Here is a 14,074-nt window from a genome sequence, read left to right as displayed (position 1 = left end):
TGTAGTTTTTTCTTTCTATCTCTGTCCTGAAAACCTGGTCGCAAAAACAGGACAGTTCGTTAGTTTATTCGGTTTCGGAGGGGCTGTGGGATTTTGGAAAGGGGTCGGTGAGGGTGGACGGGGCGGGAAGGGAGGGGTGTCCTGTAGAATTATTTGCAATATTTACAAAGTTTACAATATTCACACTATTTTATACGGAGGGAGATTTGAGCGTTGCCGTTTTGTGGCTCTTTCTCTTGTTATTCTCTTTTTTATTATGGTTTCGGTATCCACCAATTTTTTTATGTTTTTTCTGTGATTGTCTTCTGTGTCTTTTTGGGGATGGGCCATGTTGTATCTCCACCTAGTGTCTACGGTTTGTCCATTTAAGTTCTTCTCGTAGAGTATTGTTTTAATCCCTATCTTTCTTTTTATATGGTATATTATTGGGATATTATTTTGGTCTTGGAGATAGTTTCTTTCGTCTAGGTATAAAAACGCTTCGGGCGGAGGGAGGGGGGGGACCTAACCTGTTGTCAGTGTATTTTTGTAATACGAATCGTTTGGAAATAAGCAACCGAAGATTAAATTATTTTGTTTTATCTTTGCAGCTTGCGCGAAGTGGCTCCTTGTTAGTTTTAAGATGCTTTTCTTTTTATTTATTTATTTACATTTTACAATTTGTCCAGTAGGACATTTGGTAAAATATTATAGCTTAGTGGTATATTAATATAACATGTGTATGGTTACCCCCAGTGGGATACCATCTTCGAATTTGATTGATTTATTTCTTTAGTGTGGTGTGTGTTTGTTTGTTAGGTTATGTCCTTGTTTTAAGATGTGGCAGTCGATGCGGTGGTTGTTGGCTAAGTCGTAGATTCTTTTATTTTTGACGTATTTCTTGAATCTGCTGTGTTCGAATCTGTAAGTACTCAGGCAAGCCCTGATGCATTTTCCTTCGAATATGCGAATTTTTTCCATCAGGGAAGCTGATATGTTGTACCAGATTAGGCAGCTATAGGTTATGATCCGTCTGATTAGTGCTTGGTAGCACAGGATTTTTACTTTGCTGTTGAGACGCTTGGTGTAGAATAATCTTTTTGTTTTCTAGAATGCTTTGCTGACTTTGGAGAGTTGAATTTCGAGGTGCTGCTTGCAGTTTAATTTGTCGTCTATATTTACGCCTAGATATTTTACGTAATTTTTGTGTGGTATGAGCTCCCCTTCGTTTGCTTTTTCTCTTAATTGGAATTTTTTTAGAGTGTTCTCTTTCTATTGGGCCTTTTTCACTTGACTTGGGTCTAAACAGTATGGTTTCGCATTTGGATGCATTAATTTTTAGTTTCCATGTGTAGTAGTAATCGTTAATTTTGTCAAAAAGTTCTTGAAGTTCTGTTCTTATTGTTTAGGTGTAAAAGTGTTGTTCGTGATAATTGTTGCGCTGGCTGTAGATGTCGCTGATGGGGTAACTGCTGTTTTTCTCCTAATTGCGTTGAATTGATTTTCTGGGATTACGTTATTTATTGCGCAGAAGGAGGCTAGGGGGTTGTTTATGACTATTTCCAATACTTTGCTTATGTTGGGGAGGAGGCTTATAAGTCGTAGGTTTGCAGGTGATGAACCGTCTTTATTTTTTTGTAATGGCTATTAATTTGGCCTTTTTCCATTTTCCGGGGAAATACGTGTTATTTAGCGCAGTGTTGAAGAGTTCCGTGTAGTACCATTTTATTTTGTTAGGTAAGCGTTTGAGCAAAATGTTTGGCATGCCATCGAAGCCGTAGGATTTTTTCTTGTTTAGTTTGGAGAATATTATATTTAGTTGGCTGTAATTTGTAAAGTAGTTTATTTCTGGTTCTGGTTGTTTGGGGTTGTCCGAGGTGTTTTCGTTTGAGAATGTGCAAACTGTTTTATTTTGCGCTATGCCTTGTTCTATTTTATTTTTGAGTTTGTTTGTTTCGGCGATGATAATGCTGTTCAGTCGTTCTCGACCCATGTGGTCGTTTTGTGTGTGTGTTTTGGAAAAGTGGGTGCCGATAACGTTTAGTTTTTCCGTTGTTTTTTAACGAGCGTAGCTGGCTATCCGACCAAAAGCTAAATACGTAATCCTAGGCCAACAATTTAGATTCAGGAAGAATCAGAATACAGTAAAGTAAATACACAGAATGACCAGCGACGTAATTAGATCAACGGAAGGTGGAAAATACTGCACCGCGTTGCTTCTCAATGTGGAAAAAGCCTCCGCTAAAGATTGAATGATTTTATGTATTATGTGATAAAATGAAGGATTTTAAGGAAGTTAGAAACAATTCTGCTGAATAGCACATATAGAATTATTTTCTCCCACATTACGAATAGGTATTTGTATGTTAAAATTAGAAGTGTATGTGTCCTCTCTGAAAGAATTTAACTGTTCCACAAGAAAATGTCCTCGAACCCATTTTCTATTTTGTTTATTGCTAACAACGCTGAAAACGGAAACTTGTTCCTTCGCTACGTTCACATCTGAAAATAAGCTAGAAAAATTTGCGGAATGTGGGCAAATTGTAAAGTACAAATTAAATAATAAAAAAAAAAAAAGAAAAAGAACATCTGAAAATATGCCATCCAAACATGGAAACATTAAAATAGCAAGAAGAAACGTAAAACGCACGTATATAATATAGAACGCTAAGCGAGAGATAACAAAATGCAATTAAACTCAAACAAGTTTTCGCACATTGTCTTCATTTTTAAGGAGAAAGAATCTTCTGAGATTAAATTGTTAAATCAGGAAATCCAACAAACAACTTCGGTTAAATACCTTGTACTGTATTTGGATCATAAGTTGGACTGGAAAACATTAAACACATAATGATAATGAGAAAGTCGTTGCACTATCTTACAGCAAGAACATTGAGCATGAGCAACAAATTACTAGTTTATAAAACCATAACAATAACTGTAGCAGCTAACTATAGAAACAAAGAAGAAATCATCCTGCCAACGGCTAGTCTCACGTATAGTTGAGGGTTGGATGATAAAATAAAATAGCTGAGTCGTAACACAACTATCAATTTTGCTTTTATTAAACTTTATTATGAATTCAGCAATCACAATGGAATATACACTGAATTAACACACATAAATCATTCCAATAACTTTATGCAAAACCTAGTTACACTTATACGTTAAGTATGCGATCGTTCTAAGGGTAGAAACTCGGTAAAAGGTGTTGCCTATTCTAAAGATGGAGACTGAGTCGTTTAGTGACGATGTTGTGGTGGAAGAAAGCTAGGGGTGGGTGTGTCTGAGGTCACGAGATGATCTGATTCGTTAAGGACAATTTTGGTTAGGAAAGCGAGAACGATAGACATTGCTTTTGATTGGAAAATCAACGTCGTTCCGGTGCCGTTGGAAAAGCAGAGGAACAAATAAAGTTCTTCTGTTTCACAAAAGAAGGATACATACATATGTATTTTCTTGTCCTTCTAACCCATTGCCGTTGCGGTCATTTGTTGCAAATTCGATCGTTTGCATCGGACGTAAATTTTGAGGTTAAAATCTTCTGTTACAAATTATTAATTAGACCTATTTATAACTTATGCTAATCCCATATGTTATAAAATCTCTGCCAGTGCGATGGAAAACGCAAGGCTAGGCATCTTGAAAATAAGTGCATTAGAAGAAGCAGCAATTATTTTAGAACGGCCATCTCTTACTACAAGAAGTATAATAGCAGCAAAAATATATTATTAAGAGCTTCATAATAGATTTAATAATAATGATTTAATTGAGGGAATTATTTACCTTTACTCCTTGTATTTAGAGAGGGCTATGAAAAATGTACATCTCCTTCAAGAGGCTAATTAGAATACTTCTTATGATGTACATTACCACATTAAGAATCAAATACTTTCCAATGAGCTAGAAGCTCGGCGGGACAGCTGGCTACGGTCGTTAAGGCCGAGAGATGAATGTGACGCGTCGCGAGTTCGAATCCTCGGTATGTAAGACTCCGACATTAAAGGGACGGAAAACCAAAATTTCTGCTTACAACAGGCAAGCGGCCAGCCCCTCCCTTGCTTGTGGTGTGGGCGTACTTTCTGGGAGTGCGCTTGGTAAAGGTGTTTGGTGTTAAGCACCCGGGGGCCCGAGGGCCACACTCGCGCACTAGTCTACCGTCGTCCCGCCCGTGGAGGTTTTAGCCGGTAAGAATCCGGCACTACCTTCTACCCGTCTGCACAAGGGTGGTAAGAGGTGTCTATGAAGATTTCCTCCACGTAAAAAAAAAAAAAAATTTTTTTTGTAGTACGGAAGGAGACATGTTTAACACTACCGTAGACAAGGATGGATCACATATATAAATGGTAAGGCACGGTCGCCTTTCGGCGGGACTTATCAGATCTTTTTGGAGGGACCGCGAAGGGCTTCCGCTATCCCTCCGGATAACACAGATTATCTGTTAACCTTTTCTTGTGGCAAATGATCTTTACAGCTACATCCTTTCGAGCATTGCATTTCGAACAATATATTAGACGCGAATCTAGATGTTTGATCCATTGACATCGTGTAATCAAAAACGAAATAGATAAAAAATTTGATATACAACACAGTATTACTGAGTGAATTTACACTATTAATTACCAAATTCCAGACTTGAACAACATAATCATAGGCAAAACTTGGATACATACCGGTGATTAGAAGGTGGCGCCTACTGACATTCTGGATCAACTTCAGTAAACATATTTCTTTGAATGATGAAATTAAAAGTGTTATACGAGTAGCGATAATATCGTAAACTGTTTATAATTTAATTAGACATAATGTTACTTATATGCTTGTAAAAAGTTTCCATTTGTAAATTGGTTCGTTAATTATTTTGTTTTATTTTATTTATATGATCATATATTACCGGGTTTCCGACCGGGTTTACACCCGAAGATCAGTCACTCACTCATCTTATACATACGCACCAGCGTAACTATCTTCTTTACAAGTTGTTAGAATAAACGGTGATTTATAACTTACTATACAGTGTTACATTCATTTTGTGTTACACCGAAGTTGTTGGATTGTGAAAATATATAATAACCTGTTAGTAGCAGCGTCATGATCAATTTAACTACTTTTATTATCCCAAAAGAAATAAGGGATCGAACGTTTCGCGGCGTCGACTAGCAAATCGTAACGGGAATTTACTACTCCCGTTGGCGCGCTTCTTCGAGATCGTGTCTCCCCGCGAACGTGCGAAAACACATTATAACTAATATTTTATTGATCTGCGGCATTTCAGTCAATATCACACCATTATGTTATTATTATTATTATATTATATTACTATATGGTTATTATTATATTAAAACTGTTTTGAGAATAAACGCTAAAATAGGTACACATTACACAGTTGTTCATCGAAATCGTTACAAAGTTACGTAGTATTTAAACACCCGACGCAACACTTAAAACTCGTTTGTCGGAAAATAGCGGCATTGCTGTCAATGATATTAGCATAGTCGTCTGTGCTATATGTAACAACACAAGCGTCGGGCGCGTGTTTCAGCTGGTGTTGCTATGAGAGTGGTGCAGACAGGCGATCGATGTTGTCCATACAATTCGGATTTAAGACTCAGACTGCGAATTTCAGACGCAGCCCCGTAAGGCGCGGCTGTACGGCTGAGGAAATTCCATCTTTAGACAATAGGGCCATGTCTAGCACTCTTTCCAGGAAAAGCGTGTTCAGATTGCAAAGCACCTAACAACAAAAAAAGAAAAGTAAAATAAGTTAAATATAAAGGGGCACTCCATGCGTTAGGTGAGATTATTTTCAATCAAAAATGAATTTTTGATCAATATCCAAATGTGTTATGTTGTATATCAATTGTATAAATAACAAAAAAGGATTAATATATCCTTTCAAACTTTGCACGCTGCACTAAAATACAGAACATATTTACTCGCAATATATTTTAATACAGTTTCATTCGCTTGAAAAGATACAAAAGATTTTGATTGCAATATACTTGCGTCTGCAGTTTGTTATTACCATCTTGCCGTCGGTGTATGGCCTGGTCTCTGATGTGGATTAATATTACACGCTCGTCGGCCCTGACGCAACGATTCTCTTTCCAGCAGCTTTTTCGTCTCTATTATAGTACCGCGGAGAGATTACCGACATACAGACAATGTCGACGACAAAGGGCAAATGCCGACAAGCCGAAAGGGTGGGAAACTTCAATAGGCCTAACGGCCATCAATATATTTCGGCACCGCAGCCGTTGATGTTCGGTTAGCCACCGGAGTGTCAAGAGTCAAGAGTCGTTCTTTGACAGTTTCTCGACGAATCCGATGATCTCGTGTCCTTAGACACACCCCATCATAGTTTTTCCTCTGTAGCATCATCGGGACGGAAATGCATTCTTTCTTGCGATCTCGTCGACGAAAAGAGTAACACCTTACGACCAGTGAATTTACGCGTACGACTTAGATTTTGTGAGTACGTTCATCTATGATCCCGTCGACCGCGGATTCGTTATTGAACCTAGGATCATTGTCATTAGTTTCTCGAGTACCTAACTACCACGGTTACTTGTCCGGTTCTATACTAATCGTATTTGCACTAGTCAATGTCTTCTCTATTGCATAACGACAACGTGTAACCCAAACGAAGATTCGTTTCACGTCCCTAACCCTAATTTTAATGTAAACCCGACATATAAGAAGCGGCATAGATATAAGAGATGTAAAGCCGAAAGTTCGTCCAAAGCCAAAAGGCACGGACTACGCAATAATAAATAAAAATAATAAATAAAGTTAGCAAGAAGGAAATATAAAGTACAAAGCAAGATTACTCGCAGTAGGACGTAACTAGAAATCGGAATAAATTGCGGGCAATCATTCGCTCCTGTCAACGATTGGACACAGCAAGGGTTATGCTGGCTCTAACGGCGATTAATCGAATGATAATCAAGCAATCCAACGTCAAATCGTCATGCTTATACAGAAATACAAAGGACAGAGTATATATGGAACAACCACTAGGATTTATAACCGACGGTAACAAAGTATGCGAGCTAGAAAAACGCACATATGGATTGCCTTAATCTGGATACCGTTGGATATTATATAACACACTTTGAAGGAGAATCGTGTGCATATAAATTAAGGGACAGAAGCAACCGATCGTTGGAATATACGTAGCTGACTTTTTATAGCAACAAATGATAAGATAGTTGAAGAACTCGCATCAAAATTGAGATAGCACTTTGAGTTAACCGAATCGGAAAAAAATAATTCCTTAAATATAAAAGTTATAAAAAAGAAGGATGTGATATAATTATCGGAAACATCATACAAAGAACAAATTTTAAGGAAACACCGCCTAGAAAGTTGCGATCCAGTAAAATAGCCAGTAAGAAAATTTAAATGCATTTAAAACAAGATTTAGATGCATATAAGGTTCGCCGAAGCCGGTATCACGTAAAGTGAAAAAAGAAATGGAAGATGAAAATAAAAAAAGAGAGAATTTATTTGCTAACATCTTGTTTACACTAATGACAGTTTACTTCCGAACTCCAGCCGTGACTTTCAAAGACTGGAGCTCTTACAACTCGGCCGCATCCCTACACAAGTGGTTATCTTACGAAGTAGTGAGGACCCCCGGGTGTTGTGTCTGGGCCCCGACCCCCTGCTGCCGCGTGCACTCCCATGCCGTCTGGTGGGTGTCCGTCATTAGCTCGTCGGTTTTGAAGTGTACCGGTCCTGACACCGGATAAGACCGAATACCAACAGTTACTGAGACCACTGATCTACTGCATTGGCAACTAAATGATTGCTGATTTTGTCAATACCACCTAATGACAAAATCTGCAATGACTTAATTGCCAACCCAATGTATAGCTATCGGAACGAGACCTGATATTTCTTCACGGTAAGTAAACTGTCACAATATAATCGGAACTCAAAAGCAATACATTTGACCGCTGTGGAAAAGGAATGTAGATACCTGAATCAGTAGACCCAAGTTGGATGGAGCAAATATTAAATTTGTAGAAAGAAAGAGTGAAAAAGAGATTAGACAAGATCAAGTCGTGCTTTATTCGCATCACAATTGAGTATGTCTGCAGAACAGCAATGAATATTTTAGTAATAGCATTTTGCAATTAATTTAAAGATGTCTAATACAAAAATTGAAATGTACCATAACGAAATAGTAAAATGATTAAGAAATATGATAAATACAGATATGTATGTATGAGTAACATTTTGTATGTAAATTAATTTTTAAGAAATGGACAAGTGCTATATTTTAATCTTTCAGTTCCGACAAAGAAGATAATTCCTTTGACCAATTTTGTAGAAATTCAAATCAGAAAATAAAATAAGAAAGTATACAACTTTTTATTAACTTTCGAAATCAGTTTAAAAACAATTACAAATAACATATGAGTTGTACGAATGAAAATAGTTACATCAGAATCATATCCACTCTAAAACCTCATTTATTTAGTATCAATTCAAATTTTTCTGATAGAAAGGAGATGTCACGTGAAAGTATTTAATGCAAAGAGTTTAATTAAAAATCTTCATGCTATTGACCATTCATTTGCGTACACGTTCGAACGTCCCTGGTGATAGGCTCTTCTTATTATTTTATTTACATCGTTCTTAACAATATGAGTAAAACTAACGTAGAAAAAATTAGTTATTGGTATACTACTTGTAGCAGACTGCAGAACTAAAAAGAAGGTAGAAAATAGTGTGAAATTAAAAATTTTGACGCGTTTACAAAAATGTGTTTTTTAAAAAGAAAAAATAGACTTTAAGGTGCTATAATAAACTATTTGACGAACTTTCAGGGCACCCAGGATCCTCTCCTTGCCTCTCAACACTACTCTTACTACAAGAAATATAATAGCAGCAAAAATATATTGAGGGCTTTATAATAGATTTAATAATAATACTTTTAATTAAGGGAATTATTTACCTTTGCCCCTTGTATTTTGAGAGGGCTATGAAAAAAGTACATTTCCTTCATGAGGCTAATTAGAATACTTCCTATGATATACATTGCCACATTAAGAATCAAATACTTTCCATGCAGCTAGAAGCTCGGCGGGGCAGCCAGCTACGTTCGTTGAAGCTCAGAACTGAAGACGACGCGTCCCGAGTTCGAATCCTCGGCATAAGGAGACCTCTCCAGCTCTTTAAAAAGGGACGGAAAAACCAAAATTTCTCTTAGAATATACAAACAGGCAAGTGGCCAGCCCTTCCCTTGCGTGTGTTCTGGGTGTATTTTCTGGGAGTACTTGGTTTTTAAACGTGCTTGGTGTTAAGCACACAGGGGCCCGACGATAAAAACTCGCACTGGTACACTGTCCCGTTCGTGGAGGTTTTAGCCGGTAAGAATCCGGCACTACCTTCTGCCCGTCCCCACAGGGTTGTAAGGTGTCTATGAAGATTTCCTCCACGTAAAAAAAAAAAAAATTTTTTTGTAGTATGAAAGGAGAGACGTTTAACATTCCCGTAGACAAGGGGGAACACATATAAATGGTATCACTGGCGAATAATCTTTATCAATAATCGACATGAAAGTAGGTGTTACGCCACGATGCTTACCACAGGCTGTATTTTCTAACCGTCGCTCGCGGTCCTACAGTGTCGCAGGCTGACCGTCTCATCTGCCCGCCGGATCATATACAATGTATCGACGGGCGCATAGTTGTCGCCAAGCAGCGAGCCCTAGAAACGTCGATTTTTGTCCGTAACGTTTTCGACACAAGAAGAACCATACGTGATCATAGGCGCGAGCGGTGGCGTGAAGCGAGCATAATGGGGGGTCGTCTTCCAAACAAGACAAAGAAATGATCGAAAGGCAATCAGTCCCTTCTGACGAGCCAAGCATTAGACATCGAGAGCTCTGACGAGCAAAATCAAAATCATATAGTTTAACGAATTCATTGAGAGATATCGTAAGGTCGAGTCAACTTTGTGTAATTTATTCATCATATTATTGTCAAATATATTATTTTATGTTCACCTGTCAATACAGTGTTACTTCATTGAACCACCTCTGTTATCTTAATCGAAACAGGGGAACGACTATTTTGCGGCGTCGAATAACAGAATCGTAGCGAGAATTTACGCCTCTCGCTGACGCGTTTTCCTAGCGGTCGCGTCTCTCCGCGAAAGGTCGTAACAGTATAAAAAAGAACATAGTCGGACTACATGCCGTTGAATAGGGATGGGGGGGGCAGAATTATAAAAAAACCAGGAAAAGCTAGAAGAAGAGAAGGAGAAAAGGGAATGAACAAGCGAAAGTGTGGAAAAATACCTGGAGGAATGTAAAGACTGGACCTGCAGTCCAAGGGAAGAACAGTAGAGGAAACGTGGACTGAAATCAAAAAGAAGATAAACGAAGCAATGCCAAAGAAGAAAGTGAAGATGAGGAAATGGGGTATGGGAGAGAAAGCGTGGTACAACAAGGAGTGAAAAGAAAGGAAAAGAGTGATGAGAAGGGAGATGACAAAGTTTATGAAAGGAAAATGCAGCAGAGAAGCGCTCATAGAGGGAAAAAAGAAAAGGAAAGAGAAGAAGCAAAAGAAAGCAACGGGGGAAAACTGGTTAGAAAATGAGGTACGAAAGTATGCACCGAAGGAAGTGGGGGTGGCATTATGGGAGTTAAGGGGGGGCTAAGGTTAATTCGTACAAAAAAGGCATGTTTCTGTGAATTTTTTGTGACGACACAGTTAGAATCTCTTTATTAAAACCAATAATACACTAAAGTATGACATTCGAAGTATATTGTATAAAATTTTCACGGACGTGTCTCGGAAAAAAGTAGAATTGCGGTGCCTCTCGTAACTTGGTGCTGTATCATCTGAAATCAAAAAATTAAAGTTCATTTGTTAGGAAGCAGTTTTCTCCAGGTAACGCTGGGAGGATTTTTCGAAATTTCAATTTTTCACTTTTTTGGAACACTTTGAAGGGAAAAATGCGATTTTTTGCGAAAAGATCGGATAATTTGTTATTGTAAAATAAAAATAATTAACAAATTGGAAAAAACTCTCCAGCGTTACCTCGTAAATTATGTACAGAAATAGTGTTCAAAGGGGCACCGGGATCTGGGGGGTAAGATTAGGTATTATATAGAGAGCGAAACATCTGCCAGGTATCAATAGCACGTTCGGGTCGGGTAGGTATTAAAATCCGACATGTATGAAAATACTCGTAACTTTGTCAATTTTGCTCCAATCGACTTGAAATTTTGATACAATATTCTTAAGATATTATGCATTCAATTAAAAAAATACAAAAAAATTTTAATACCTTACCCCCCCCCTTAAGGAGAATATGGAAATAGGGAGGGGATACCAGAAGATTGGAAAAAAGGAGTAATACGTCGGATATGTAAGAAGGGGGACAAGAGAGTAGCGAAGAGCTACAGAGGAGTAACGCTAATGGATACAGCATACAAGATCTATGCAGAGATACTGGACGAACGACTGAAGGCAGAGATTGAAAGAAAACTGGAAGATTCGGATTCAGAAAAGGAAGAGGAGTGACCGATGCGGTTTTTGTGATAAACCACGTCATATACAAGCAGCTAGGTAAAGAAAGAGGGAAATTACATGCCTGTTTTGCGGACTTAAGAGCGGCGTTCAACAGACTAAACAGAGAGAAACTGGAGGAGAAAATGAGGAAAATGGGGATTAGCGAAGAACTAACCCGAAGGATTAAAGCGATATACGAAGAAACAAGGAATGTAGTGAGAGTCAAGAACCGCGACACAAGGGAATTTTGGACTGCGAGGGGAGTCAAACAAGACTAGAAGAAGAACTAAGGCAAGGACAAGCTGGGGGCATAGTGGTAGGAGAAAGAAAGGTATGGTCACTAACATATTCAGACGATATTGTGTCGATGGCAGATAGAGAAGAGGAGCTAAAAGATATGCTAAAGAGATTCAAACAATTTTTAAAGAAAGCCGAGTTAGAACCGAGCACGGAAAAGACCAAGATAGTAGTTTTCGAAAAAAGAAGGATAAAAGGAGACAAAGAAAATGGAAATGGGGAGAGCAAGAATTAGAAGAAGTGGACGAGATAAGATACCTAGTGTACATGCTAGAGAAAAACCGCAGTGATGAGAAACACATGCAAGACAGGAAAAAGAGAGCAACAATAGCAACGAAGAAAACATGGAGCCTGGGAGAAAGATGCAAGCTAATAGAAATCAAAGAAAAAGCATTAAAAAGAACAGCAAGGTATGAAGATAAAGCCCTAGAATGAAAAAGGAACTAAAAAGGAGTAAAGGAGTGTATAAAGGAAAGAGAGAGAAATTGGGGAAATGGCCAAGAAGGGAAAGGAGCAAGAAAGAGAAAGAAGGGACTAGAAGAGGTGAGAAATGGAGGGACGCAGATAGAAGCAAGAGAGGAGCAAGCAAGGATGACAGTAGACCAAATTATAGAAGAAAGAAGAAAGAGAGAAGCAGAAGAGAGGGGGAAAAGGATAAGGGAAACCAAATATAATATACATTACAGAAATATCGCCAAAGAAGAATTATCAAAGTACTTAGAAGGGTGGATGAAGTGGAAGTATAGAAGGCAAGATTCACATGTGGGAACGAGACCAAAGCAGGGGAATACTGGAAAGAAGAGGGAGAAAAAAGATACAGACTATGTAGAAGGAAAGAAGACCTGTGACATGTAATAGAAGAATGTGAAATAACGGGAGGATCAAAGGACATAGGAAAAACACTAAATGAGACTGGAAAAGGTTCAACAGAACTAAAAGCAATAATAGAGAAGAGAAGGGCAAACGACAGGAAGGAAGCACAGCAAGGAGGCTAAAGACCAAAGCTGCAATAGTTATTAGTCATTAGTTATTAATTTGTAGTTTCTAGTATTTAGTTCGTAGAGATAGAATAATTAAGGGAGTGAAATAGAATAGAGCGGTTAAGAGGGGAGGTAGACATATAAGAAGCGAAATAGATATAAGAGATGTAAAACCGAAAGTTCGTCCAAAGCCGAAAGGCACGGACTAAGCAATAATAATAATAAAATAATAATAATTTATATAATAATAATTTAATGTGAATTAAATTTAATGTAAGTTAAATTATTATTATATAAATTATATAAATTACCTTACGGTTGATATCGTACGTGATAAGGATCGCGAAAGAGTATCTAATTTGGTATAGTCTTTACCACAAAAAGTATTTCAACCTGAAAAAGTTGTGTAATTCATTTTCGTTGATCCGAGGTCTTATTCAAAAGATGTTATTTCTTAAAACTGTTGCCTATTATTTAGTAACAATTGTGTCACTATTACTGCAAACTTTTCAATGTTACATAACATAATGCAAAAAGAAGCGGAAAGAAACAATGAGTAATTTACTTATATATTATTTATACAGAATCTGTATAAATCTCTAAACATTTATACAACTTTATTTTTTACACTAATGCTATTATATTCATCGAATTGATTGGTATCTCAAACTTTTTATTTATTTTTGCAATATATTTTTTGTAAAATTATGAAGTACATTTATTAGGACAGGAGCACAATTACATATACTTATTTTCATTAGATTGGTTTAAGTCAAATTAGTTACACATGGTATATGTGGATATGCATATTAAAGGTTGGCTGTTCTATTAGCCGTTCAGAAGTCACAGTAATCAATTTCGCAAATTAAGTGACGATGTTGCAAACACTGTTTTTTAATTTACATTAGAATCTATTATCATTTATGTCATCTTTCTGCAATACATGAATTTTTGTTGGAATACAACTGTAATATCGTAGAATAGCTTTGATTGGAGATCGGCTGAAATTAGAAAACACCGTGTACGCCGTCTTTTTGTGGTTTGTTTACATCCAAGAGCGCCTAGTAACAGTGACGCGAGAAAAGATAAGCAGCGTCAAAACAGAAGTACGGTTTCATATTTCAAGGAGTGGCAATCGAGAGGCCAGAGTATGTGAGCCGAAAAGTGTGTGCGTGTGTGTGTGAGAGAGAGGACGAGAGCAAGAGCGAGCACGACCGAGCAGGAGTGCATTGGCGAGGGTCAGAGTTGATCGAGACGTCGAAGCATAGAGTCGTTAGAATTGAGTTG

At 37.6% G+C, this 14,074-nt stretch overlaps 1 non-coding gene and 1 pseudogene across 1 annotated transcript; both read left to right on the top strand.

The window, feature by feature from the left end:
- Positions 1–4,261: 4,261 nt before the first annotated feature.
- Positions 4,262–4,368, top strand: LOC117160419 (U6atac minor spliceosomal RNA). The gene has a single exon (XR_004464776.1). It is a non-coding gene; the product is annotated as a U6atac minor spliceosomal RNA (small nuclear RNA).
- A 5,081-nt stretch (positions 4,369–9,449) lies between these two features.
- On the top strand, positions 9,450–9,532 carry LOC117160430 (U6atac minor spliceosomal RNA; annotated as a pseudogene).
- Positions 9,533–14,074: the final 4,542 nt, after the last annotated feature.

This window comes from Bombus vancouverensis, chromosome 18 (assembly GCF_051014615.1).
Source record: "Bombus vancouverensis nearcticus chromosome 18, iyBomVanc1_principal, whole genome shotgun sequence".
Taxonomy (NCBI): Eukaryota; Metazoa; Arthropoda; class Insecta; order Hymenoptera; family Apidae; genus Bombus; species Bombus vancouverensis.
The sequence above is the reverse complement of the archived record's forward strand: the minus strand, read 5'-3'. Positions and strand labels throughout refer to the sequence as shown.